This window comes from Hemitrygon akajei, unplaced genomic scaffold (genome assembly GCF_048418815.1).
Source record: "Hemitrygon akajei unplaced genomic scaffold, sHemAka1.3 Scf000054, whole genome shotgun sequence".
Taxonomy (NCBI): domain Eukaryota; kingdom Metazoa; phylum Chordata; class Chondrichthyes; order Myliobatiformes; family Dasyatidae; genus Hemitrygon; species Hemitrygon akajei.
In genome coordinates, this window is record NW_027331940.1 from 4,573,868 (window position 1) to 4,601,794 (window position 27,927).

The 27,927-nt window shown below is 45.2% G+C and overlaps 1 long non-coding RNA gene across 1 annotated transcript; it reads right to left on the minus strand.

Annotated features, from left to right (window-relative positions):
• Window positions 1–1,521: 1,521 nt before the first annotated feature.
• Window positions 1,522–26,950, minus strand: LOC140721333 (uncharacterized). The gene is made up of 3 exons (XR_012097362.1): window positions 26,837–26,950; window positions 14,477–14,580; window positions 1,522–3,622 (listed from the first exon to the last, which is right to left on the minus strand). It is a non-coding gene; the product is annotated as an uncharacterized lncRNA (long non-coding RNA).
• Window positions 26,951–27,927: the final 977 nt, after the last annotated feature.

Here is a 27,927-nt window from a genome sequence, read left to right on the forward strand (position 1 = left end):
CTTGAAGTGTTGGAGATTGAGGCCGACATTGTGCAGGTGCTCCAAATTATCATTGTACAGAAACGGGGAATGTGCGCAGTTGAGAGAACTCAGCATTGTCTCCTTGTAGCGACTGAGGATGAGAGGTGACCTGATAGAGGTGTATAAGATAATGAGAGGCATTGATCGTGTGGATAGTCAGCGGTTTTTTCCAAGGGCTAAAATGGCTGCCACAGTGGGCACAGTTTTAAGGTGTTTGGAAATTGGTACAGAGGAGATGTCGGGGTACGTTTTTTACACAGCGAGTGATAAGTGCATGGAATGGGCTCCGGCAGTGTTCGTGCAGGGGGAAACGATAGGGTCTTTTAACAGCCTCCTGGATAGGTGCATGGAGCTTAGAAAAATAGTGGGCTATGGGTAACCCCAGTAATTTATAAGGTAGGGACATGCTCAGCACAACTTTGTGGGCTAAAGGGCCTGTATTGTGCTGTAGGTTTTATATGTTTTTCTGTTTATTTTTCTTCCGCCCCATTTTTGTAGAATCAACAACCAGAGAGCACCGGTTTTAAGGTGAAGGAGGATTGATTTAATAGGGATCCCAGGGGAAAACTATTAATCCACTCTCCCTTCCGGTTCATTGCTTAACTAACACGATGAGTGCACTCTCAGGTTGGAGGAGCAACACCTCATATTACATCCGGGTAGCATGAGCATCGATATCTTTAACTTCTATCTCCACCTTTTCATTTCATCAACCCACACGCCAGTCTCCTCCATTCTGTCTCCTCACTTCTCTCTTCTCCACTGCGGATCGTCTCCCTCTGGTTCCCCTTTACTTCCCCATTGTCCGCTCTCCTCTCCTATCAGTTTCCTCCTTTTCAGTCCTTTGCATTTTCCACCAACCACCTCACAGCGTCTCACTTCATCTCCCACCTCCCCCACCCTCTCACCTTCACTCTTATCTGGCTTCACATGTCATCTACCAGCTTGGACTCTTTCCACTCCCCACACCATCTTATTCTGGCTTCTCCCCACTTCCAGTCCTGATGAAGGGTCTCGGCAGGAAATCTGTGTTTTGATTTATCGCCCTCTATAGAAGCTACCTGACCTCCTGACTTCCTCCAACATTTTGTGTATGTTACTCTCCATCTCCAACATCTGCAGAATCTCATCCGGACAGAGAGCAGAATGCAGAGAGGACATCGGGTCTCACTAATGTCGAGGAGGCCACACCTGGAAAACTGGAAACAGTAGATGACCCCAACAGTCACGATGCTGAAAAGTTGCCTCATATGGAAGGACTGTTTGGGACTCTGACTCGTGGTGAGGAGAGTGGTTAGGGGCAGGTCTGGAACTTCATCGACTTGCAGCCCCTGGACTCCTTCTAACCGTTGCAAACCTTTCCTTTTTGTGGACAACACTGCCGCTTGGTGGTGATTTACCACAATAACCCCCTGATTTGTGGACTCCATTGTCACCAGGTGGCGCTCTGCCGCATTAACGCTGAGAGACAGAAATGTGACGCTGCAGCCTGCTGAAATATTAATTAAAGATTCAGGGTTGTTTAATTCCATTTCCAGCAGACACGTGTAAATGATGTCGAAATAATTATTACTCCGGCTCCAATACAGCACAAAAACACAATAGTAACAACATATATCCACAGCTTATATACTGTGCACGGACTGATTGTATGTTCATAAAGTGACGCTCGGCATAGGACGCCTGCATATAAGATGACAGACAGGAAATGTTAAAGTCGAGGTGTTTGGTGTTGTGGAAGGGTGGGTTAGAGGGTAGAGATATTTATTAGCTTTACTGCTTGGGAAAAGTAGCTGTCTCAGAGGCTGGTAGTCCTGGTGAGGATCCTGCGCATCTACCGACTAATGAGAGTGAGATGAATAGTCCATGAGTGGGATGGGTGGAGGTAGATTGTGAAAATTAGATTGGTGCTTGATCTCAAGAGAGGGCATTTGGAAAATACTAATGAGATGCTTTTAGAATAGCTTGTAATTGTGCCCTCTTGAGAAATGTTGATTCTAGATTGGGTGTTGTCCAAAGAACCAAATTTGATTAGGGAGCTGATGGTAAAGGAACCATGTTGACGCTGTGATCATAACATGTTGCAATTCACCCTGCACTTTGAGAGGGGAAAGGTACAACAAGATGCATCATTATTAGTAGGGTGAGTGGAACTACGGAGGCACGGGAGAGGAGATTACTAAAGTTGATTGAAGGGGACACTAGCAGGGATGATGGCAGAATAGCAATGGCTGGAGTTGCTCCACTTGACAGCCTCAGGGTTGAAGAGAAACACATCATATTCCAACTGCATAGCTCCAACCTGAAGGCATGAATATCGATTTCTCCTTCCAGTAAAAAAATTACTGCCCACATTTCTTTCCACATTCTCCCGAGTAACGTAACTTTACACATTCTGACCACTGACATCTGGGACTTCCATATTCCTGCCAGTGTCTTCTACAAATAAGAGTGATGTACGATACTGATTCAGTACATCAGCCATCACATTTCACCCTCACCCCATTAATACCTCTCCAGCATCATTTTCCATTGGTTTGATATTCGCCTCTGTCTCTCTTTTACACTATATGTGCCTGAATTAAAAATAGTATCCTCTTTAATATTACTGGCTAGCTCACCGAAGTATTCCATCTTATCCTTCTTAATGATTTTAGTTGCATTCTGTTTGCTTTTAAAAGCTTCCCAATCCTCCAACTTCTAGTAGTTTTTGTTCTGTGCCCTCTCTTTGTTTTATATGGTGTCTTTGGTTTCTCTTATCAGCCACGGTTTTGTCAGCTTACCTTTAGAATACCACTTCCTCTCTGTGACTTCTGAATTGCTTCTAGAAATTCCAGCCATTGTTGCTCTGTTTTCATTCCTGCCCGTGTTCTTTTCAAATCAATTTTGACAATTTGTTCTCTCATGCCTCTCTAATTCTTTATTCCACATCTGTCTTTAGTTTCTCCTTCTCTAATGTCGGGGTGAATTTCATCAGATTAAGATCACTTGTCCCGAAGAGTTCTTTGAACTCAAGTGACCAAATTAATTCCGATTCATTACAGCACCAAATCCAGAATAGCTGACCCCCCAAGTGGGCTCAGCCACGAGCTGCTCTAAAAAAAAAGCATCGTGTAGGCATTCTAGGAATTCCTCCTCTTGAGACAAACACCATCCTGATTTTCCTAATCACCTGCATGACAATCCCCCATGACTATTGTAACATTACCCTTTGGTACGCATTTTCTATCTCTCATTGTAATTTGTGGACTACTTACTTACTACTGTTTTGGGGTCACTATACAATTCCCATCAGGGATTTATTTTGTACATTTGCTGTTCCTTAATTCTACCCACAGATTCTACACCGCCCAACCCTATGCCATCTCTTATTTAATGATTTTATTTAATATTTCACCAACAGAGCCACACAACCCCACGACCAGCTTGTTATTTCACTAAACATATAAATATCTGGGAAACAAGGGGACTTGCAGATGCAAGAACTCAAGAGAAATTCACACGAAGTGCAGGAGAAGCTCAGCTGGTCAGGCAGCATCTATGGATGGGAATCAACATTTCCGGCCATGACCCTTCTTTGGGACTCTTGATAACCACGTATCTAAAAAAAAATCAACAAGCAAAAACAATAGAACGTAGTGCAATATTGGGAAAACCTTTGACAAAATTTATTTCAAGGCTTTAAAAAACTGTGGAACAGAGCTCAATAGTCAACAAATACAACAAAGACAATAAACACTTCCATCAATACCGACATTGACTTTTTATAATGAAAATATCTTAGTCCCATTTCAATCAGTAAAATGTACAAAGATAAGTAAGAACTGAAATGACAAGTTTAGAAAAGACTATTTACACTCAAACCCACTTAGATTAACACTACCTTGGACAGAAGGAGGAAAAGGAATAACGCACATGAGAAAGAAAATCACATAAGACCATAAGACACAGGAGCAGAATCGGCCATTTGGCCCATCGAGTCTGCTCCACCATTTCATCATGAGCTGATCCAATCTGCCCTTTAGTCCCATTCCACCACCTTTTCACCATAACCTTTGACGCCCTGACTACTGAGATACCTATCAATCACTGCCTTAAACACACCCAATGACTTGGCCTCCACTGCTAGCCATGGCAACAAATGCCACAGATTCACCACCCTCTGACTAAAAAAATTTCTCTGCATCTCTGTTCTGAATGAGCGCCCTGCAAACCTTACGTCATGCCCTCTTGTACTAGACTCCCCCAGTCACTCTCGAAATTGCATTCAGCAACGGGGATGGACAAATATCCAGCCTACAGCTAATTGAAACTTTCTCCCCAATGTGAACCCGGTCGTGTGTTACATGGTTAGATTATTGAGTGAATCCCTTCCCATATTCACAGCCGGTGAACGGCCTCTCCCCAGGGGAACACAATGATGCAGCCTTGGTGGAGACGGTTGAGAGAATCATTTCCCAAAGTCTGAGCAGATGATCAGCCTCCAACTGGTGTGAACTTGCTGGTGTTTTAGTAGACGAGATGATCGTGTAAATACCTTCCCACATTCACAGGTCGACGGCCTCTCCCCAGTGGAACTCACTGGTGTGCTAGCAGATCAGATGACTGAGTGAATCCCTTCTCACAATCTGAGCGGGTGAAATCTCTCTCTGCTGTGTGATCTCAGTAGGTGAGATGATGTGGTGAATCCCTTTCCACAGTCTGAGCAGGTGAACGACTTCTCCCCAGTGTGAACTCGCTGGTGTGTCTGTAGGTTGGATGACTGAGTGAATGTCTTACCACAGACTGAGCAGGTGAACGGCTTGGCCCCAGTGTGAACTGACTGGTGTACTTGTAGGCTAGCTAACTGTGTGAATCCCTTTCCACAGTCTGAGCAGGTGAACAGCCTCTCCCCAGTGTGAACTCGCTGGTGACTCTGTAGGTTAGATGATGAGTGAATCACTTCCCACAGACTGAGCAGGTGAAGTCCCTCACTTCAGTGTGAACTGACTGGTGAGTCAGTAGGTGAGATGATATGGTGAATCTCTTCCCACAGTCTGAGCCACACAACCCCATCAGTTCCATTATCCAGATCACTGACAAACCATGTGAGAAGTAGCGGACCGAATACTGACCCCTGAAGACCACAAGTCACTGCTGGCCAACCAGAAAAGTCCCCTTTTATTCCCACTTGCTGCCTCTTGACTGTCAGCCATTCCTCTGTCCATGCCAGTATTTCTTCTGATTTTATCCTGTTAAGCAATCTCATGTGTGACACCTTATCAGATGCCTTCTGAAAATCCAAGTAAATAATATCCACTGCCTCTCGTTTGTCCATCCTGCTTATGACTTCCTTGAAGATCTGTAACAGACTTGTCAGGCAAGATTTCCCTGCATAGAACCTATGCTGGCTTTGACTTATTATATCATTAGTCTCCCAGTACCCCAAAACCTCATCTGTTATCAAGTGATTCTTGACGTGTCATGACCAATGCATCTGTTATCTCTCCAGCAACCTCTCTCAGGACTCTGGGATGTAGTCCATCTGGTCCAGGTGACTCATCCACTTTAAGAACCTGAATTGGCCTAGCACGTTTTCCTTTGTAATAGCAATGGCACTCACTCCTGTACCCTGACACTCACGGATCTCTGGCACACCGGTGGTGTCTTCCACAGACAAGACGGATGCAAAGTACCTATCTAGTTCATCTACCAGCTCTTCCCCATTTGTACCCCAAGAGCATCATTTCCCAGTGGTCCAATATCAACTCTCACCTCCCTTTCGTATTTTTTTATAACTGGTTTATATTATTGTATAGTTTGCTGTCTTATTTCACCTTCCCCATTATAGCTTTTATTTTAAATTTGCCTGTTGTTGGATGTTAAAAGCTACCCAATTATCCAACCTACTACTCACTTTTGCTACCTTATATGCTTTTATGCAGTCCTTAACTTCCTTTGTCAGCCACGATAGCCTAGCCCCGCTGTTTGAGAACTACGTCTGTGGGACATATCTATCCTGTACATTATGAACTATTCCCAGAAACGTCAGCCATTTCTACTCTGGCGCCATCTCCACCAGCATCCTCCAATCCACCTGGGGAATCACCTTTCTCATGCCTCTAAAATTCCCTTTCATTCCATTGCGATACTACGCATGTGACCTGTGCTTCTCCCTCACAAATTGCAGTAGGAATTCAATCATATATGATCACTGCCTTCTAATGGTTCCTTTACATTGACCTCCCCAATAAGATCTGGGTTATTACACAACACCCAATCTAAGATAGCAGTTCCCCGAGTAGGCTCAACCATCAGCTGCTCTAAAAACCCATTTCGTTTGCATTCAATACATCCCCTCTTTTGCGATCTCACGCCAATCTGACTTTCCGAATCCTCCTGCAGATTGAAGTCACCCACTACAGCTGTGTCATTAAATTTATTACATAAATGCCAAACATTCAGCAGTACCTGGGGCAGAAGTGAGGATACGTGCTTTTACCAAGGAGAGAAGGTGTTTTTGAAGCTGAAAGGCCTGAAGGTAGATAAGGCACCGCAGAGTTCAGAAAGAGGAGGCTGAAGAGATTGTGAAGGCATTAGAGTCATAAAACACTACAACACAGGAATATGCCATTCGGCCAGTCTAGTCCGTGCTAAAGCATTAATCTTCTGAGTTCCAACAACTTCCACCTGGACCATAGCCCTCCATATGCTTCTCATCCAGTGACCTAAGCAAACTTCTCTTAAAGATTACAATCGTCCCTGCCACTTGCTCTGGCAGCTCGGTGCACACTCTCCCCGCCTCTGAATGAAGAAGTTCCCCCTTAGTTTTCTCTTCAAGTGATGAGTAATGATCTATCAGAAATCACTAGACTTTGGAACGGTTCTGGTGGACCAGAAATTTGCAAATGCCACTCCACAATTTAAGAAGAGAGGGGGCGCAAGAAAGAAAATTATTGGACAGTTAGTCTGACCTTAGTGGTCAGGAAGATGTTAGAGTATACTAAGAGTGTGTTTTTTGGGTACTGTAATTGGGGAAACATGATGAAGTAGGCCAAAGTCAGCCGGATTGTTTCGAGGAAATCTTGACTGACAAATCTCTTGGAATACTTTGCGGAAATAACAGGCAAGATAGATAAAGCAGAGGCAGTGTATGTTGTTTGCTTGGATTTTCAGATGATCTTCAACAAGGTACCCCATGCAAGGCTTATTGAGAAAGTAAGGAGGCCTGGGATCCAAGGGCACATTGCTTTGTGCATCCAGAACTGGCTTGCTCACAGAAGACAAAGAGTGGTTGTAGACTGGTCATATTCTGCATGGAGGTCGGTGACCAGTGGTCTGCCTCCGGGATCGGTTCTGGGACCCCTACCCTTCGTGACTTTTATAAATGACCTGGATGAGGAAGTGGAGGTACGGGTTAGTAAATTTGCTGATGACACAAAGGTTGGGTTAGGTTGCGGGGAGATATTGATAGTCTGCAAACCTGGGCTGAGAAGTGGCAAATGGAGTTCAACCCCAAGAAGTGTGATGTGGTTCATTTTCTTCGGTCAAATATGATAGAATATAGTATTAATGGTAAGCCTCTTGGCAGTGTGGAGGAACAGAGGGATCTTGGGGACGGAGTCCATAGGAGACTCAAAGCTGCTATGTAGGTTGACTCTGTGGTTAAGAAGCCATACTTTGCATTGGCCTTAATCAACCGCAGGCTTGAGTTTAAAAGCCGAGATGTAATGTTGCAGCTATATCGGACTTTGGTCAGACCCCACTTGGAGTACTGTGCTCAGTTCTGGTCGCCAAACTACAGGAAGGATGTGGAAGCCATAGAAAGGGTGCTGAGGAGATTTACGAAGATGTTGTTTGGAAAGGGGAGCATGCCCTTTGAGAACAGGTTGAGTGAACTCAGTCTTTTCTCCTTGGAGTGATGGAGGATGAGAGGTGACCTGATAGAGGTGTACAAGAAAATGAGAGACATTGATTGTGTGGATAGTTAGAGGCTTTTTCCCAGGGCTGAAATTGCTAGCACGAGAGGGCATAGTTTGAAGATGCTTGGAAGTAGGTACAGAGGAGATGTCAGGGGTAAGTTTTTTACACAGGGGTGAGTGCTTGGAATGGACTGCCGGCAATGGTGGTGGAGGCGGACACGACAGGGTCTTTTAAGAGAGTCCTGGATAGGTACACGGAGCTGAGAAAAATAGAGAACTGTAGGTAACCCTTGGCATTTCAAGAGCAAGGACATGTTCGGCATCGCTTTGTGAGCCAAAGGGCCTGTAACGTGCTGCAGGTTTTCTATGTTTCTAAGGTGCTGCACGTGAGGCTGCTGAACAGGATCACAGCTCATGGAATTACAGGAAAGAAACTTGTACTGACAAGGGAGAAAGAGTCATAATAATGTGGGCAATTCTGTTTTGCTGTCGGTAACTAATGCTGTTCTGCAGGGGTCAGTATTGAGACCGCATCATTTCATGTTAAATCTGAATGATATGGATGACGGAATTGATACCTTGGTGACGAACATTGCAGTTGATACAAAGATAGGTACGGGACAGGTAGTTTAGAGCAAAGCGGGAGTCTGCAGAAGGACTTCGATAGGTCTGGAGAATGCCAGCAAAGTAGCAGTTGAAATACAGTGTATGCAAGTCATGTACATTTGGTAGAAGTAATTGGGTGTAGGAAAAAAATAAATGGGAGAAACTTGAAAAAATTAGAGGTGCATAAGTGCTTGTGAGTCCTTGAGCAAGAGGCGCTAAAGGTTTGCTTGCAGATGGAGTTGATTAAGGATGACAACTGCAATGTTAGCAATATAAGAGCAAGGATGTGATACTATAGCTTTATAACGCATTGGGCAGATCACTGTTGGTGTATTGTGAGCAGAGTCCGACCTGTACTTCCGACTTATTATCTGAGCAAAAGATGTGTTCTTATTGGAGTGGGTCCGGAGAAGTTTCAAAGAATGATTCCAGGAAGACCAAGAGTGGATGACCTGGATGAGGAAATACGTGGGAAGGGATTCACTCAGTCATCCAACCCACAGAAATTTATCAATATCCACTGTTGCTGATTTCCACACACAAATAAATCAAAAGGGATTTCCCCAATCAAATCGATAATTAATCGATCAATAGCCCCCAAACAACACGGCACAGCCGGACACAAAACAGGGGACTTTACATCTCACAACACTGGATTCAGTAATGAAACCCGTGATTAATGTTGTTGTCCCTCTCAAATCATAAGAAACACACATTAAGGTGCATTTAAATGCGAGCGCATCCCCACAGGTGATGTCACACAGACCCCCGTCGCGCCTGACGTCACGCATGGGCTTCCCACATCGGGATCTGCCCTTACGTGCACAGCATCTTACGTCATCCATGCGCTGGTGAACTCGGGCTTTATCAGTTTAATAGCTGGGCTAATAATCACGTGACCAGCCCTCCCCCACCGCTGTCAACAGAGGATTCAGGGGCTGCGCTATTCCCATTGGTGCAAAGCGATGTCAATCACTTGTTACCACCAGTCGCAGAGGTGGACAAGTCCAGAGGGCGTTACCCCCGCTGAGTTCGCCTCCCGCTCTGGCCTCAAACTCCACATCATGCGGAGTAAATGTCCGTTTTTTGATTTATTTCCATTTTCCTCCAAGGAAAGTTGGGGGGGTTTGTGAAGCGTCTTCTGTGGCCGGAGTCTGATGTGTCGCCGAGAGGTAGGAGGAGACCGCTCGGCCCGTCAGTTTGATGCCAGTTCCCTGGGGAGGGAGAGGAGGGATTTTATTGAAAGGAAAAAGATGGTGTGAGAGGGGGCGGACAGGATGTTTGTCCCGGTGGAAATCTGTGGAAATGTCTGAGCCCACGCTGGTGGCGAGCAGAGGGATTCACGTTGGGGGGGAAACACCGGCAGACGGTTGACCTGCAAGTGGGGCCAATGACAGGGGTAGGAGGTGAGTGGTTGGGGCAACACGGGGCTACAGAAGATGGACATTTTTTGCACAGAGGATTAACAAAGTGGTTAGAGAGTATTTGTTATAGAGAGTGCAATGAAGTTTCAATAGACTGATCCCTGAAATGGTTGGGTCATCATATGAAGAAAAATCAAATGTGATAACCATTGCATTTAGAGAATCGAGGACTGAGAGATGAACACATTGAAATGCACATCTTTACCGGTTGAAACAGGGATCACAGTCTCTGAAAAAGGGGGTGGATGCCTATATTTTATAATATAACCCCTATTGTTTTACCTTTACCTCCTCTCCCAGTTTTATGTTTCCCTCGTCTTTCACACCCCCTTACCTGCTTAAGATTCAGCCCATTAGCAACAGTCAGCAATTCATTCCTTTTGGCTTTTCCTAATGCCTCAGGGGTTGGCGCTTCCAGAAATTTATAAATCTCCACTGCTGCTGATTTCCACACAAATAAATGAAAAGGGATTTCCCCAATCAAGTCGATAATTCATCGATCAATAGCCCCCAAATCTGTTCATATCCCAGACCCACGCCCCAAATTTTTTACAAACCATAATGCTTTAGAAACAAACCAGCAGCAATAGACTACACCTGGAGTCTGGTTTTGATGTTAAATCTATCTTTATTAGAATCTACTTGTAATATTGCAACTTAAACAAGATAAACAGAAGTTAACAGTGTTAAGTTTATAGATGTGTGTAAATGTAACTCCCAAACTATTGAGCTCGGGGGAAACAAGGCTTGGAGTCTTGAGATGGTAAAGTATGAAAGTTCCGTTCAACTACAGAATAGACGATGAGAGAGAGATTTGTAATCCATGGTAAATGGCGAGAGAACGCAAATATGTAGAATTCCACAGGTTCTACGGTGGTAAAACGAGAGAACAGTTGCTGTAGATTTTATCCATCATCGTTCCAAATCCACATACAAATTCTCACCGAAAGTGACTTGTCAGAAGGTGTATCGTCTTCAAGTGAACTACCACATCACAGCCAGGCAAGGGTTAACACATAAGGGGTCTCCACAGGATACACCAAATCCGATCCACTCCTATGGATCAAACAAGGTGACAACCACACATTCTATGTACATGAATCGATAATTAACCCACCTTGTGGGCATAGGAAAGTTCTAAACAGTGACCCTTGGCCACTAGTTCCCTGGTTTCGATCCTTCAGTTTTTCCTCCTTCGTCTCCGTCTGACTCTGAGTGTCTGTGTCCTCGGTTAAAACTAAACAAGCTGCGAGCGATGTAAACAAGCTGCAAGTCAGACTGATTCGCCTTCTTAATCTCTCTCTCTCTTAAAATAACAGTATACAGCAAACAAAACCCAGGGATTCATAACAACGGCCAGTCCCCACTGTGAACTGACTGGTGTGCCAGTAGTTGTGATGACTGAGTGAATCCTATCCCACAGTCTAAGCAGGTGAACGGCTTTTCCCCAGTGTGAACTCGCTGATGTACCAGTAGGTTAGATGACTGAGTGAATCCCTTCCCACAGACTGAGCAGGTGAATGGCCTCTCCCCAGTGTGAACTCGCTGGTGTCTCTGTAGGTAGAATGACAGTATGAATCCCTTCCCACATTCTGAGCATGTGAATGGCTTCTCCGCAGTGTGAACTCACTGATGTACCAGTAGGTTGGATGACTGAGCGAATCACTTCTCACAGACAGAGCAGGTGAATGGCCTATCCCCAGTGTGAACTCGCTGGTGTCTCTGTAGGTAGAATGACAGTATGAATCCCTTCCCACATTCTGAGCATGTGAATGGCTTCTCCCCAGTGTAAACTCGCTGATGTACCAGTAGGGTGGATGACTGAGTGAATCCCTTCCCACATTCTGAGCAGGTGAACGGCCTCTCCCCAGTGTGAACTCGCTGATGATTCTGTAGGTGGGATGACTGAGTGAATCTCTTCCCACATTCTGAGCAGCTGAACGGCCTCTCCCCAGTGTGAACTCGCTGATGAATCTGTAGGGTGGATGACTGAGTGAATCTCTTCCCACATTCTGAGCAGGTGAACGGCTTCTCCCCAGTGTGAACTCGCTGATGACTCAGAAGGCTGGATGAATGAGTGAAACCCTTCCCACATTCTAAGCAGGTGAATGGCTTCTCCCCAGTGTGAACTCGCTGGTGACTCTGTAGGTTAGCTAACCGAGTGAATCCCTTCCCACAGACTGAGCAGGTGAACAGCTTCTCCCCAGTGTGAACTCGCTGATGACTCAGTAGGTGGGATGACTGAGTGAATCTCTTCCCACATTCTGAGCAGGTGAACGGCTTCTCCCCAGTGTGAACTCGCTGATGACTCAGTAGGTGGGATGAATGAGTGAATCCCTTCCCACAGACTGAGCAGGTGAATGGCCTCTCCCCAGTGTGAACTCGCTGATGACTCAGTAGGTGGGAGGACTGAGTGAATCTCTTCCCACAGTCTGAGCAGGTGAATGGCTTCTCCCCAGTGTGAACTCGCTGATGACTCAGTAGGCTGGATGACTGAGTGAATCCCTTCCCACAGACTGAGCAGGTGAACGGCTTCTCCCCAGTGTGAACTCGCTGATGAATCTGTAGGGTGGATGACTGAGTGAATCTCTTCCCACATTCTGAGCAGGTGAATGGCTTCTCCCCAGTGTGAACTCGCTGATGTACCAGTAGGGTGGATGACTGAGTGAATCCCTTCCCGCAGACTGTGCAGGTGAATGGCTGCCCCCTGGTGTGAACACATTGGTGTGCCATTAGGTCAGATGATCGAGAGAATCCCTTCCCCGAAATTCAGCAGATGACTCTGAAATTCTGCCCAGTGTGATCTGACTCTTGGGTCCACAGGTGGGATGCCCGGCAGAATCCTTTCTCACACACAGAACAGATGAATGGCCTCGCCCAGTGTGAACTTGCTGATGTACCTTCAGTTGAAATGACAGAGTGAATCCCTCCCCACAGTCTGAGCAGGAAGGATGGTTGATTGAATCCCTTGCTCCACTTCTTAAATATCTAGACAGAGACAACAAAACTGGCGTGCTGTGTTTGGGATCCCTGGAGACAAATTCCTTCTCGTTTTTAACCTGTAGAAGATTTACAAAATCCATCAATGGGTGTAGGACAACATTTCAGATGAGATTACTTGAGTTGCCAAGGTTTGATTTGGTATCACACTGTTACAGTGAGGTTAAACCCAAGTTGGAAGAGAAATCATCTCCTGACTGGGCAGAGTGCTGGTATCTGAAATGACCATCAATCCCCATATGCGTTTCAAGTTCCAACTCCTTAAAGTGCAGGGTTACAAGCTGCAGCTGGATGCATTTCTTGTAAGTGAGGGCATCAGGGACACTACAGGTCTCCCCATCTTCCCTCCAATACCCCCTCTAATTGTAATAACCAGTGTGTACATAAGTCTTGCACTGTGCATTTTTTTTACCCAGTGACAAGATGTGCACAGTGAATTTTTTTATAGAGAGGTATTCATTTTCACAGCTAGCAAATCACTGTCAATAGGAACTTTGATCTCCTCTGGGTTCGATGCAGTTCATCTGCACTCTCACACAACCTATGTAGCAGGCCTGTAATGTGTAATGAAGGATTTTCTCACCAAAGATTTTGCATATTGTCCATATGTGGTTTGCTTGCTAAGTTACACCTTAAAAAGTCAGATTTCCAAATATCACTCCACTTCTTCCCACTTGCAAATTCTCCAGCAACTTTTGCAACACCACAATACACACAGGGGACTCAAGTATCACCAGTTTCTGTATTCTACATAAATATTTCCCCTGAACCCTCCCCCCCCCCGCCAATGACTACAGTGGTGAACTCAGTTTCTATATTCCCCTGAAGCCTCCCCCAATTCTCCAGCAATGTTTGCATCGCCACAATACACACATCAGACAAAAACTGACAGTGGTGAACTCAGTGATGGCAATGCCACTAAATATGAAGGGAAGGGCAGTAGTCTGTCTCATTGGAGTCTGGCACATTTGTGATGTGAAAGCTACTTGTTGCCCAGGACAAAGGTGTTTGATATCATAATGCACTCAGAGAGAATGGGACAAAACATGTTCTCACAGGTAAAAAAGTCCAGAACAAGAGGTGGTAGAACAAGCAACAGACACAAAATGCTGGAGGAACTCAGCAGGCCAGGCAGCATCTATGGAAAAGAGTACTAATGCTGAATTTCGCTGGCATTTTGTGTGTGTTGCTTGGATTTCCAGCATCTGCAGATTTTCTCTTGTTTGTGATCGGTGGTAGAAGAAAGGTGATTTTCTCAGCTGGTGATGTAAAATATTTTGTTCCCTTTCTCCGAGTTGCTAATCCTTGCATTTAGATAGCTGGAGCTCAGCTCTGTCTGAGAGATCCATCGGTTCCCATTCCCTCATCAGCCGGAAGCTCCCCGGGGTCCGTGTACGGATCGTGGGGCTGAGAGACAGGGATGAGAGCAGGACTGTCCCGGGATTGTTGGCCACGGTGTTCGGATTTCACAGGAATTGTTGTGAATTCGGTGTTTAAGATAAAATCACGGAGAATCGCTCTTACCTGCAACCGACATTTTCAAGGCGTGAAACTCAGGGACGTCCTCAGCCTGATGCTGGCGCATTTCATCGGTGCTTCAGCGCCGGCAAAATTCTTAACGCATGGCCCTATGGGTAATCACGATGCCATTAACCATTTCTGCAAGCACCGGTTCAATGTCCATACCTCATTTTTTTTCGTGTGTATAGAAAAATCTGCAGCTGTTTTAACGCAGAAAGCGGCTCCCATAAGCAATATACTCAATATCAACGTGTATCTAATGCCAAAGTAAAATGCAGATATAAAACACAGGAGATTCTGCAGTTGCTGGAAATACAGAGACGCACACACACACACAATGCTGGAGGAACTGTGCAGTTCAGGCAGCAACTAAGCAGCGGAGTACACAGGCTAGGTATGCTGAAGGGGCTCGGCCTAAACATTGTCTTTTTATTCCTCTCCACATTTGCTGCCTGAAATTAACCACCTTTTTATCGGTCAACCAGTTTACAAATGTTTCTGATCTTTCTTTTGTAGCCACATCCTGTTGGTCTGATTCCTCCTCCTCCTGGTAAACTCTGGACCACATCTCTCTCTGGAGCCCCAAAGCCCTGACTCAGGCTGGCAACTTTTTTGGTTTTTGACTCTGCACCATCGAAGATTTACTCACTGGTCTGCTGTCAGACTTTAGAGGTGCATTGTGTTGCGAGACCGCGGGTTCATTTACTGTGAGTGTCGCTTTAAGTGCCTGAGTGAGGCGGGGCTGTGACGTCAGACACAAGGAGAGAGAGGGAGAGAGAGAGAACATCAAAACCACAGTGAGATCCTCTTATTCAGCCTGGTGAAAATCAAGCAGATGTATAAGATGATGAGAGGCATTGGTCGTGTGGATAGCCAGAGGCTTTTTCCCAGGGCTGAAATGGCTAACATGAGGGGAATAGGTTTAAGCTTCTTGGAAGTAGGGACAGAGGAGATGTTAGAGCTAACTTTTTTAAGCAAAGAGTGGTGTGTGTGTGGAATGCACCGCCAGCGACGGTGGTAGAGGTGGATACAATAGGGTCTTTTAAGAGACTCTCAGATAGGTACATGGAGCTCAGGAAAATAGGTGGCTCTGTGGTTGAGTAATTCTGAGCAGTTTCTAGAGTAAGTTACATGATCGGCACGGCAATGTGGGACAAAGCATCTGTAATGTGTTGTGCATTTATATGTTTCCATGAAATTCACGGGAAATCTCCTATCCCACGGAGTGGTGACTAGTTGCAACCTGTCATCTCAGGGAGAGTGAGAGGGGAATGACAGGGAGAGATTTTGATATACTGATATGGAACAGAAACATGGGCAGGAACCAGATGGGCTGAGTGGCCTTTCTAGTGTACATTGTGAGTGTGGTAGAGACAGTAAGTACCTGAGACACGGGATTTGATACAGAACTGATTCATCTTTCACAGATCCACAATATTAAACACCAGTCTAGTTTAAGGCTAACATCAGCAGAACAGACTCCTCCAATGCTCAGTGACCAGGGTTCAATCCTGGGTGCGATGAGCAGCCGCAAGAACTGCAGAATCTGACAGTAACAGTCCCTCATGAACCTACAGCTGCCTTCAGTCACCATGATGGCTAAACTTTTAACACACAGATGATTTGAACTTCCTCCCTGATGTAGGAGCGCTCAGACTGAAGGTGTAGGGGAGAAGGCAAGAAAATAGAGAATAAAGTTATTTGCACCGTTAGGGATAAACAGAGAGGAAGAGGTGGAAAGTTTCTTGAATGCATCTATTTTAATGTTAGAAGCATTGTAAGAAAGGTGGATGAGCTAAGAGTATGGATTGATAACTGGAAAGATGATGTTGTATCTATTAGTGAAACATGGTTGCAGGGGTGTGATTGGCAACTAAATATTCCAATATTTTGTTGCTTCTGGTGTGACAGAATCAGAATGGCAAGAGGGGAAGGTATTGCAATGCTTGTCCGAGAAAATATTACAGCGGTGCTTTGACAGGACAGATTACAGGGCTCATTTAGGGAGCCTATTTGGGTGGAATTGAGGAATGGGGAAGGTATAGTAACACCTATAGGGGTGTCTTATAAACCACCTAATTGGGAGTGAGAATTGGAGGAGGAAATTTGTAAGGAGATAGCAGATATTTGTAGTAAGCACAAGGTTGTGATTGTGGGAGATTTTAATTTTCCACACATAGAAACATAGAAAATAGGTGCAGGAGTAGGCAATTAGGGCCTTCGAGCCTGCACCGTATTCAGTATGATCATGCCTGATCATCCAACCCAGAACCCTGTGCCTGCTTTCTCTCCATACCTCTGATCCCTTTAGCCACAAGGGCCATATCTAACTCCCTCTTAAATATAGCCAATGAACCGGCCTCAACTGTTTCCTGTGGCAGAGAATTCCACAGATTCACCACTCTGTGTGTGAAGAAGTTTTTCCTCATCTTGGTCCTAAAAGCCTTCTCCTTTGTCCTTAAACTGTGACCCCTCATTCTGGACTCCCCCAACATCAGAAACAATCTTCCTGCATCTAGCCTGTCCAATCCCTTTAGAATTTTATACGTTTCAATAAGATCCCACCTCAGTGTTCTAATTTCCAGCGAGTATAAGCCTAGTCGATCCAGTCTTTCTTCATATGAAAGTCCTGCCATTCCAGGAATCAATCTGTTGAACCTTCTTTGCACTCCCTCTATGGCAAGAATGTCTTTCCTCAGATTAGGGGACCAAAACTGCACACAGTACGCCAGCTGTGGCCTCACCAGGGCCTTGTACAGTAGCAGTAGAGCCTCCCTGCTCCTGTACTCAAATCCTCTTGCTACGAATGCCAACATACCATTTGCCTTTTTCATCGCCTGCTGTACCTGCATGCCCACTTTCAATGACTGGTGTACAATGACACCCAGGTCTCGTTACACCTCCCCTTTTCCTAATCAGCCATTCAGATAATAATCTGTTTTCCTGTTCTTACAACCAAAGTGAATAACCTTACATTTATCCACATTAAATTGCATCTGCCATGAATTTGCCTACTCACCTAACCTATCCAAGTCACCCTGCATCCTCTTAGCATCCTCACAGCTAACACTGCCGCCCAGCTTCGTGTCATCTGCAAACTTGGAGTTGCTGCATTTAATTCCCTCATCTAAATCATTAATATATATTGTAAACAACTGGGGTCCCAGCACTGAGTCTTGCAGTACCCCACTAGTCACTGCCTGCCATTCTGAAAAGGTCCTGTTTACTCCCACTCTTTGCTTCCTGTTTGCCAACCAATTCTCTATCCACATCAATACCATACCCCCAATACCGTGTGCTTGAAGTTTGCTAACTAATCTCCTGTGTTGGACCTTGTCAAAAGCCTTTTGAAAATCCAAATATACCACATCCACTTGTTCTCCCCTATCCATTCTACTAGTTATATCCTCAAAAAATTCTGTAAGATTCGCCAGACATGATTTTCCTTTCACAAATCCATGCTGATGTTGTCCTATTATTTCACCTCTTTCCAAATGTGCTGTTATCACATCTTTCACAACCAACTCTAGCAGTTTCCCCACCACCGATGTCAGGCTAACCAGTCTATAGTTCCCCGGTTTCTCTCTCCCTCATTTTTTAAAAAAGTGAGGTCACATTAGCCACCCTCCAATACTCAGGAACTAATCCAAAATCTAAGGAGTTTTGAAAAATTATCACTAATGCATCCACTATTTCTTGGGCTACTTTCTAAAGCACTCTGGGATGCAGACCAAGATAGATAGATAGATAGATAGATAGATAGATAGATAGATAGATAGATAGATAGATAGATAGATAGATAGATAGATAGATAGATAGATAGATAGATAGATAGATAGATAGATAGATAGATAGATAGATAGATAGATAGATAGATAGATAGATAGATAGATAGATAGATAGATAGATAGATACTTTATTAATCCCCATGGGGAAATTCAACTTTTTTCCAATGTCCCATACACTTGTTGTAGAAAAACTAATTACATACAATACTTAACTCAGTAAAAAATATGATATACATCTAAATCACTATCTCAAAAAGCATTAATAATAGCTTTTAAAAAGATCTTAAGTCCTGGCGGTAGAATTGTAAAGCCTAATGGCATTGGGGAGTATTGACCTCTTCATCCTGTCTGAGGAGCATTGCATCGATAGTAACCTGTCGCTGAAACTGCTTCTCTGTCTCTGGATGGTGCTATGTAGAGGATGTTCAGAGTTATCCATAATTGACCGTAGCCTACTCAGCGCCCTTCGCTCAGCTACCGATGTTAAACTCTCCAGTACTTTGCCCACGACAGAGCCCGCCTTCCTTACCAGCTTATTAAGACGTGAGGCGTCCCTCTTCTTAATGCTTCCTCCCCAACACGCCACCACAAAGAAGAGGGCGCTCTCCACAACTGACCTATAGAACATCTTCAGCATCTCACTACAGACATTGAATGACGCCAACCTTCTTAGGAAGTACAGACGACTCTGTGCCTTCCTGCACAAGGCATCTGTGTTGGCAGTCCAGTCTAGCTTCTTGTCTAACTGTACTCCCAGATACTTGTAGGTCTTAACCTGCTCCACACATTCCCCATTAATGATCACTGGCTCCATATGAGGCCTAGATCTCCTAAAGTCCACCACCATCTCCTTGGTCTTGGTGATATTGAGACGCAGGTAGTTTGAGTTGCACCATATCACAAAGTCCTGTATCAGTTTCCTATACTCTTCCTCCTGTCCATTCCTGACACACCCCACTATGGCCGTGTCATCAGCGAACTTCTGCACATGGCAGGACTCCGAGTTATATTGGAAGTCTGATGTGTACAGGGTGAACAGGACCGGAGAGAGTACGGTTCCCTGCGGCGCCCCTGTGCTGCTGACCACCGTGTCAGACCTACAGTCTCCCAACCGCACATACTGAGGTCTATCTGTCAAGTAGTCCACTAACCAATCCACCATGTGAGAGTCTACTCCCATCTCCGTTAGTTTGTGCCTTAAGATCTTGGGCTGGATGGTGTTAAAGGCACTAGAGAAGTCAAGGAATGTAATCCTCACAGCAGAACTGACCCCCTCTAGGTGAGAGAGTGATTTGTGCAGCAAATACGTGATAGCATCCTCCACTCCCACCTTCTTCTTATACGCAAACTGAAGAGGATCCTGGGCGTGCCTGGTTTGTGGCCTCAGATTCTGTATTATCAGCCGCTCCATGGTCTTCATCACGTGCGACGTCAAGGCAACAGGTCTGAAGTCATTCAACTCCTTTGGTTGTGGTTTCTTCGGTACCGGGACAATACAGGATGTTTTCCACTGTCTGGGTACTCTTCTCTGCTCCAGGCTCATGTTGAAGATGCGCTGTAGTGGTTCTCCCAGCTCAGTCGCACAGGCCCTCAGTAATCGTGGGGAAACTCCATCCGGTCCAGCCGCCTTGCTGGTACAGATCTTCCTCAGTTGACCTTCCACCTGTGCAGCCGTAATCCTGGGCGTGGGCAAGGTCTCCTGTGAGTGGCTATTTTCCTGTGAGGGAAGTAAGAGGGAGGACAAGTAGAAAGACAAGCCTCGTGTGGAGTTCTGCGGTGAGGATGAGATTGTGCTGTCGAACCTATTGAAGAAGTTGTTCAGCTGGTTCGCTTTCTCCACATCTCCACTTATGTTTGCCCCCCCGCTTTGCACCGCATCCGGTGATGATCTTCATCCCATCCCACACCTCCTTCATGCTTTTTTTCTGCAGCTTTTGTTCTAGCTTCCTCCTATACTGCTCCTTTGCCCCTCTTATCTGTACTCTGAGTTCCCTGGGGATTTATCTGCCTTTAATCCCTTCAATTTACCTAACACCACTTCCCTACTAACATGTATTTCCCTCAGTTCCTCCATCTCACTAGACCCTCGGTCCTCTACTATTTCAAGAAGATTATTTATGTCCTCCATAGTGAAGACGGAACTAAAGTAGTTATTCAATTGGTCTGCCATATCCTTGATCCCTATGATCAATTCACCTGTTTCTAACTGTAAGGGACCTATATTTGTCTTAACCAATCTTTTTCTTTTCACTTATCTCTCAAAGCTTTTACAGTCAGTTTTTATGTTCCCTGCCAGCTTTCTCTCATAATCTTTTTTCCCTTTCCTTATTAATCCCATTGTCCTCCTCTGCTGGACTCTGAATTTCTCCCAGTCCTCAGGTGTGTCACTTTTTCTGGCTAATTTGTATGTTTCTTCTTTGGACTTGATACTATCCCTAATTTCCCCTGTCAGCCACGGGTGCACTACCTTCCCTGGTTTATTCTTTTGCCAAACTGGGGTGAACACTTGTTGTAGTTCATCCATGCAATCTGTAAATGCTTGCCATTGCATATGAATGTTGAGGAACCAACTAGAGAGCAGGCCATTCCACATTGGGTATTGAGCAAAGAGGAAGGGTTAGTTAGCAATCTTGTTGTGCGAGGCCCCTTGGGTAAGAGTGACCATAGTATGGTGGAATTCTTCATTAAGATGGAGAGTGACATAGTTAATTCAGAAACAAAGGTTCTGAACTTAAAGAAGGGTAACGTTGAAGGTATGAGACGTGAATTCGCTAAGATAGACTGGCAAATGATACTTAAAGGGTTGACGGTGGATATGCAATGGCAAGCATTTAAAGATCGCATGGATGAACTACAACAATTGTTCATCCCAGTTTGGCAAAAGAATAAACCAGGGAAGGTAGTGCACCCGTGGCTGACAAGGGAAATTAGGGATAGTATCAAGTCCAAAGAAGAAACATATAAATTAGCCAGAAAAAGTGGCACACCTGAGGACTGGGAGAAATTCAGAGTCCAGCAGAGGAGGACAAAGGGCTTAGTTAGGAAATGGAAAAAAGATTATGAGAGAAAGCTGGCAGGGAACATAAAAACTGACTGTGAAAGCTTTTACAGATATGTGAAAAGAAAAAGATTGGTCAAGACAAATGTAAGGACCTTTACAGTCAGAAACAGGTGAAATGATCATAGGGAACAAAGACATGGCAGACCAAACTGAATACCTACTTTGGTTCTGTCTTCACTAAGGAGGACATAAATAACCCTCCGGAAATAGTAAGGGACCGAGGGTCTAGTGAGATGGAGGAACTGAGGGTAATACATGTTAGTAGGGAAGTGGTGTTAGGTAAATTGAAGGGATTAAAGGCAGATAAATCCCCAGGGCCAGATGGTCTGCATCCCAGAGTAGCCCAAGAAATAGTGGATGCATTAGTGATAATTTTTCAAAACTCCTTAGATTCTGGATTAGTTCCTGAGGATTGGATGGTGGCTAATGTAACCCCATTTTTTAAAAAAGGAGGGAGAGAAAAACTGGGGAATTATAGACCAGTTAGTCTGTCGTCGGTGGTGGGGAAAATGCTAGAGTTGGTTATCAAAGATGTGATAACAGCACATTTGGAAAGAGGTGAAATCATCGGACAAAGTCATCATGGATTTGTGAAAGGAAAGTCATGTCTGACGAATCTTATAGAATTTTTTGAAGATGTAACTAGTAGAGTGGATAGGGGAGAGCCAGTAGATGTGGTATATTTAGATTTTCAAAAGGCTTTTGACAAGGTCCCACACAGGAGATTAGAGTGTAAACTTAAAGCACACGGTATTGGTGGTATGGTATTGATGTGGATAGAGAATTGGTTGGCAGACAGGAAGCAAAGAGTGGGAGTAAATGGGACCTTTTCAAAATGGAAGGCAGTGACTAGTGGGGTACCGCAAGGCTCAGTGCTGGGACCCCGGTTGTTTACAATATATATTAATGATTTAGATGAGGGAATTAAATGCAGCATCTCCAAGTTTGCGGATGACACAAAGTTGGGCGGCGGTGTTAGCTGTGAGGAGGATGCTAAGAGGATGCAGGATGACTTGGATAGGTTAGGTGAGTGGGCAAATTCATGGCAGATGCAATTTAATGTGGATAAATATGAGGTTATCCATTTTGGTTGCAAGAACAGGAAAACAGATTATTATCTGAACGGTGGCCGATTAGTAAAAGGGGAGGTGCAACAAGACCTGGGTGTCATTGTACACCAGTCATTGAAGGGAGGCATGCAGGTACAGCAGGCGGTGAAAAAGGCGAAAGGTATGCTAGCATTCATAGCAGAAGGATTTGAGTCCAGGAGCAGGGAGGTTCTGCTGCAGTTGTACAAGGCCTTGGTGAGACCACACCTATAATATTGTGTGCAGTTTTGTTCCCCTAATCTGAGGAAATACATTCTTGCCATAGAGGGAGTACAAAGAAGGTTCAACAGATTGATTCCTGGAATGGCAGGACTTTCATATGAAGAAAGACTGGATCGACTAGGCTTATACTCGCTGGAAATTAGAACACTGAGGTGGGATCTTATTGAAATGTATAAAATTCTAAAGGGATTGGACAGGCTAGATGCAGGAAGATTGTTTCTGATGTTGGGGGAGTCCAGAACGAGGGGTCACAGTTTAAGGATAAAGGGGAAGACTTTTAGGACCGAGATGAGGAAAAACTTCTTCACACAGAGAGTGGAGAATCTGTGGAATTCTCTGCCACAGGAAACAGTTGAGGCCAGTTCATTGGCTATATTTAAGAAGGAGTTAGATATGGCCCTTGTGGCTAAAGGGATCAGGGGTATGGAGAGAAAGCAGATACAGGATTCTGAGTTGGATGATCAGCCATGATCATACTGAATGGCAGTGCAGGCTCGAAGGGCCGAATGGCCTATTCCTGCAAATATTTTCTATCCACCATCAACCCTTTAAATATCATTTGCCAGTCTGTCTTAGCTAATTCACGTCTCATATCTTCAAAGTTGCCCTTCTTTAAGTTCAGAACATTTGGTTCTGAACTAATTATGTCACTCTCCATCTTAATGAAGAATTCCACCATATTATGGTCACTCTTACACAAGGGGCCTGGCATGACAAGATTGCTAATTAACCCTTCCCCATTGCCCAATACCCAGTCTAGAATGACCTGCTCTCTAGTTGGTTCCTCGACATGTTGGTTCAGAAAACCATCCCGCACACATTCTAAGAAATCCTCTTCCTCAGCACCCTTACCAATTTGGTTCACCCCACTACCTGCTTTCTCCCAGTACGTGGATTGTTACACCAGGGGTAACAGGACTATTGACCTGCTGTATGCAAACGTAGAGGATGCATACAGTGCATCCCCGCTGCCTGCACTGGGGAAAGCTGATCACAACCTGGTTTTGTTACAGCCCAGATATAAATCAATTGTGATGAGGCATCCCACTACTACACGCTCTTTTAGAAAATGGACTCCTGAAGCTGAACAGGCCCTGAGAGACTGCTTCGGTACTTCTAACTGGGATGTACTGCAAGGGGGGCTTTGTGGGGGCGTTGGGGAGGTCACTGAATGCACAACGGACTATATTAACTTTTGTGTGGATGTCGTTGTTCCTGTTAGAACTGTTCGCTGCTATCCCAATAATAAGCCCTGGATCACTAGTCACATCAAAGGCCTCCTAAATCAGAAGAAGAGGGCCTTTAAAGATGGTGATCGGTTGGAGCTTAAAAGAGTTCAGAAGGAACTCAGAGTACAGATAAGGGGGGCAAAGGAGCAGTATAGGAGGAAGCTAGAACAAAAGCTGCAGAAAAAAAGCATGACGGAGGTGTGGGATGGGATGAAGATCATCACCGGATGCGGTGCAAAGCGGGGGGGCAAACATAAGTGGAGATGTGGAGAAAGCGAACCAGCTGAACAACTTCTTCAATAGGTTCGACAGCACAATCTCATCCTCACCGCAGAACTCCACACCAGGCTTGTCTTTCTACTTGTCCTCCCTCTTACTTCCCTCACAGGAAAATAGCCACTCACAGGAGACCTTGCCCACACCCAGGATTACGGCTGCACAGGTGGAAGGTCAACTGAGGAAGATCTGTACCAACAAGGCGGCTGGACCGGATGGAGTATCCCCACGATTACTGAGGGCCTGTGTGACTGAGCTGGGAGAACCACTACATCACATCTTCAACATGAGCCTGGAGCAGAGAAGAGTACCCAGACAGTGGAAAACATCCTGTATTGTCCCGGTACCGAAGAAACCACAACCAAAGGAGTTGAATGACTTCAGACCTGTTGCCTTGACGTCGCACGTGATGAAGACCATGGAGCGGCTGATAATACAGAATCTGAGGCCACAAACCAGGCACGCCCGGGATCCTCTTCAGTTTGTGTATAAGGAGAAGGTGGGAGTGGAGGATGCTATCACGTATTTGCTGCACAAATCCCTCTCTCACCTGGATGGGGTCAGTGGTGCTGTGAGGATTACATTCCTGGACTTCTCTAGTCCCTTTAACACCATCCAGCCCAAGATCTTAAGGCACAAACTAATGGAGATGGAAGTAGAATCTCACATGGTGGATTGGATAGTGGACTACTTGACAGATAGACCTCAGTATCTGTGGTTGGGAGACTGTAGGTCTGACACGGTGGTCAGCAGCACAGGAGCGCCGCAGGGGACCGTGCTCTCTCCGGTCCTGTTCACCCTGTACATATCAGACTTCCAATATAACTCGGAGTCCTGCCATGTGCAGGAGTTCACTGATGACACGGCCATAGTGGGGTGTGTCAGGAATGGACAGGAGGAGGAGTATAGGAAACTGATACAGGACTTTGTGATATGGTGCAACTCAAACTACCTGCGTCTCAATATCACCAAGACCAAGGAGATGGTGGTGGACTTTAGGAGATCTAGGCCTCATATGGAGCCAGTGATCATTAATGGAGAATGTGTGGAGCAGGTTAAGACCTACAAGTATCTGGGAGTACAGTTAGACGAGAAGCTAGATTGGACTGCCAACACAGATGCCTTGTGCAGGAAGGCACAGAGTCGACTGTACTTCCTTAGAAGGTTGGCGTCATTCAATGTCTGTAGTGAGATGCTGAAGATGTTCTATAGGTCAGTTGTGGAGAGCGCCCTCTTCTTTGTGGTGGCGTGTTGGGGTGGCAGCATTAAGAAGAGGTACGCCTCACGTCTTAATAAGCTGGTAAGGAAGGCAGGATCTGTCGTGGGCAAAGTACTGGAGAGTATAACATCGGTAGCAGAGCGAAGGGCGCTGAGTAGGCTCCGGTCAATTATGGAAAACCCTGAACATCCTCTACATAGCACCATCCAGAGACAGAGAAGCAGTTTCAGCAACAGGTTGCTATCGATGCAATGCTCCTCAGACAGGATGAAGAGGTCAATACTCCCCAATGCCATTCGGCTTTACAATTCAACCGCCAGGAGTAAGATATGTTAAAGTGCCGGGGTTAGGACTCAATGCATTTAAGTAAACTACTTAAGAACTTTTTAAAAGCTATTATTAATGCTTTTTGAGAGGGTGATTTTAGATGCATATCATATTTTTACTGAGTTAAGTATTGTATGTAATTAGTTTTGCTACAATAAGTGTATGGGACATTGGAAAAAATGTTGAATTTCCCCATGGGGATGAATAAAGTATCTATCTATCTAATGATGTTTTGTCAGAATGACTTCAAACATTTAGTTTTTAGTGCAGATCTTCAGCAACTTGAGATTCTGCCTGACTTCCACCGAATGACAGACTAGTGACAGTGAAGGGGGGGGGGGGGATTTCCAAACACGATTTGAACACCAGACTCACGGGTCTATTTCTACTGTTGTAAACACGGAAAAGCCGATCCGGAGACGTCAGAACACACCACAGCTACTGAATTAATGATACATACTACTGTATAAAACATTCAGAAATAACAAAGTTAGAAGAAACCAAAAGAACTTTGTCATATATTCTTTGACCCTCACCAAATTTTTATCAAAACCCCATAGAAAGTTTCCCATCCGGACACTTCACGCTTTGCACGATAACTACTCTGCCCGTGACTGTGAGGAACGGCAGAGACCTTTGGATACACATCGGCACATCACAGAAACCATTCTCCCCCCGAGACTTCACGGTTCCTCGGTAAAGCAGGCAGTGAAATCAAAGATCTCCACAACCTGGGACGTTCTCCTTTCTCACCCACCCCACTCCGGGAGAAGACACAACAGCCATAAAGCTCCAGGACAAATGCGAGGAGCTTCAGGAAACGAGGCGAGTTCGGGGAAGTTAATGGAACTCAGTGGGCAAAATCACACCACGTGATTTGGCGTCACAAAGCGGAGGGCGGGGCAAATGTGCAGCACACAGCCTCACGTGACCTGTCGGCGGGACTTCCAATTCAATTCTGCGGAAACAGACAACCAGGGCTCCTGGTTTGGATCGTTCAATGCAGATTAAGTGAAGTCGACACATTTCTGACGAGCCCCGATAATTGGAAAATAAATGAGTAACTAGCCCTCAGTTCGGAGCTCACGACCAACATCGGATCTCCCCGCTCGGGATTGGTCTCAATACTCACCGATGGGAAAGTGATACCTTCGGCCCGCAGACAGAGATCCCGACGGAAGAGACGAAAGGCTTTCCCGAACACATAGCCGACCCACTTCAGCTCTGAGCGGAGAGGATAACTCCGTCCACACGGAGACTGTGAGCATGCGCGTAGAGATTGTTACATCATCGGGAGGCGGGGCCTCGGAAACAGACGCGCAGATGCTGCCCATCTGCGGTTAAATGGGAGGGGCAAACGGGATCACGTGTCAGGAGTGGTGACCCCCTCCCCCCCCCAGGCAGAGAATCCAGCTACTCATTAGTCTGTGGAAAGAAGCAAACTTGCCGCTCACATCTCCTCTCACCTTAAATGTATTAGACATTTCAACCCCCAGGAAAAATATATCGTCTGTCCATTCTATCTATTCCCCTCGTAATCTTATAAACGTCCACCAAGTCTCACCCCAGCCTGCGCCGCTCTGGAGAAAACAACACAAGTTTGTCCAGCCTCCCGTTATAGCTCATGCCCTCTAATCCAGGCAGTGTCCTGGTAAACCTCTTCTGCGCCCTCTCCAAAGCCCCGACATCCTTCCGAGAATGGGGGCGACCAGAACTGTATGAAACACTCCAGATGTGGTCTAACTACTTTTATAAAACTGTGTTACGAACTGAAACGTTTTAGAAACGAACCAGCAGCAATAGAGTTCACACTGGAGTCTGGTTTTGATGGTTAAAACAATCTGTTTATTAGTATCTACTTATAATATAGTAACTTACCGAAATAAAGGAAAGTTAACAGTGTTAAGTGTATATATGTATAAATGTAATTCCCAGACTATCGAGCCTGAGGGAACAAAGCTTAGAGTCTTGAGATGGTAAAGTAGGAAAGTTCAGTAATCCACGGAATAAATGATGGGACAGAGATATTTGTAATCCAGGGCGAAACGTAGAGAAAAGGCCGTTACTTCAAAATAACCGCCGTCGAAGTTCTTATCCGTTGAATCCGTCCACATCCGAGTTATCAGCGAAAGTGACCTGTCACAGGAATACCGTCTTCCAGGGGTTACCACACAACATACCCAGGCAAGGGTTAACACAATATATTCCAAAACCCACTCCTAT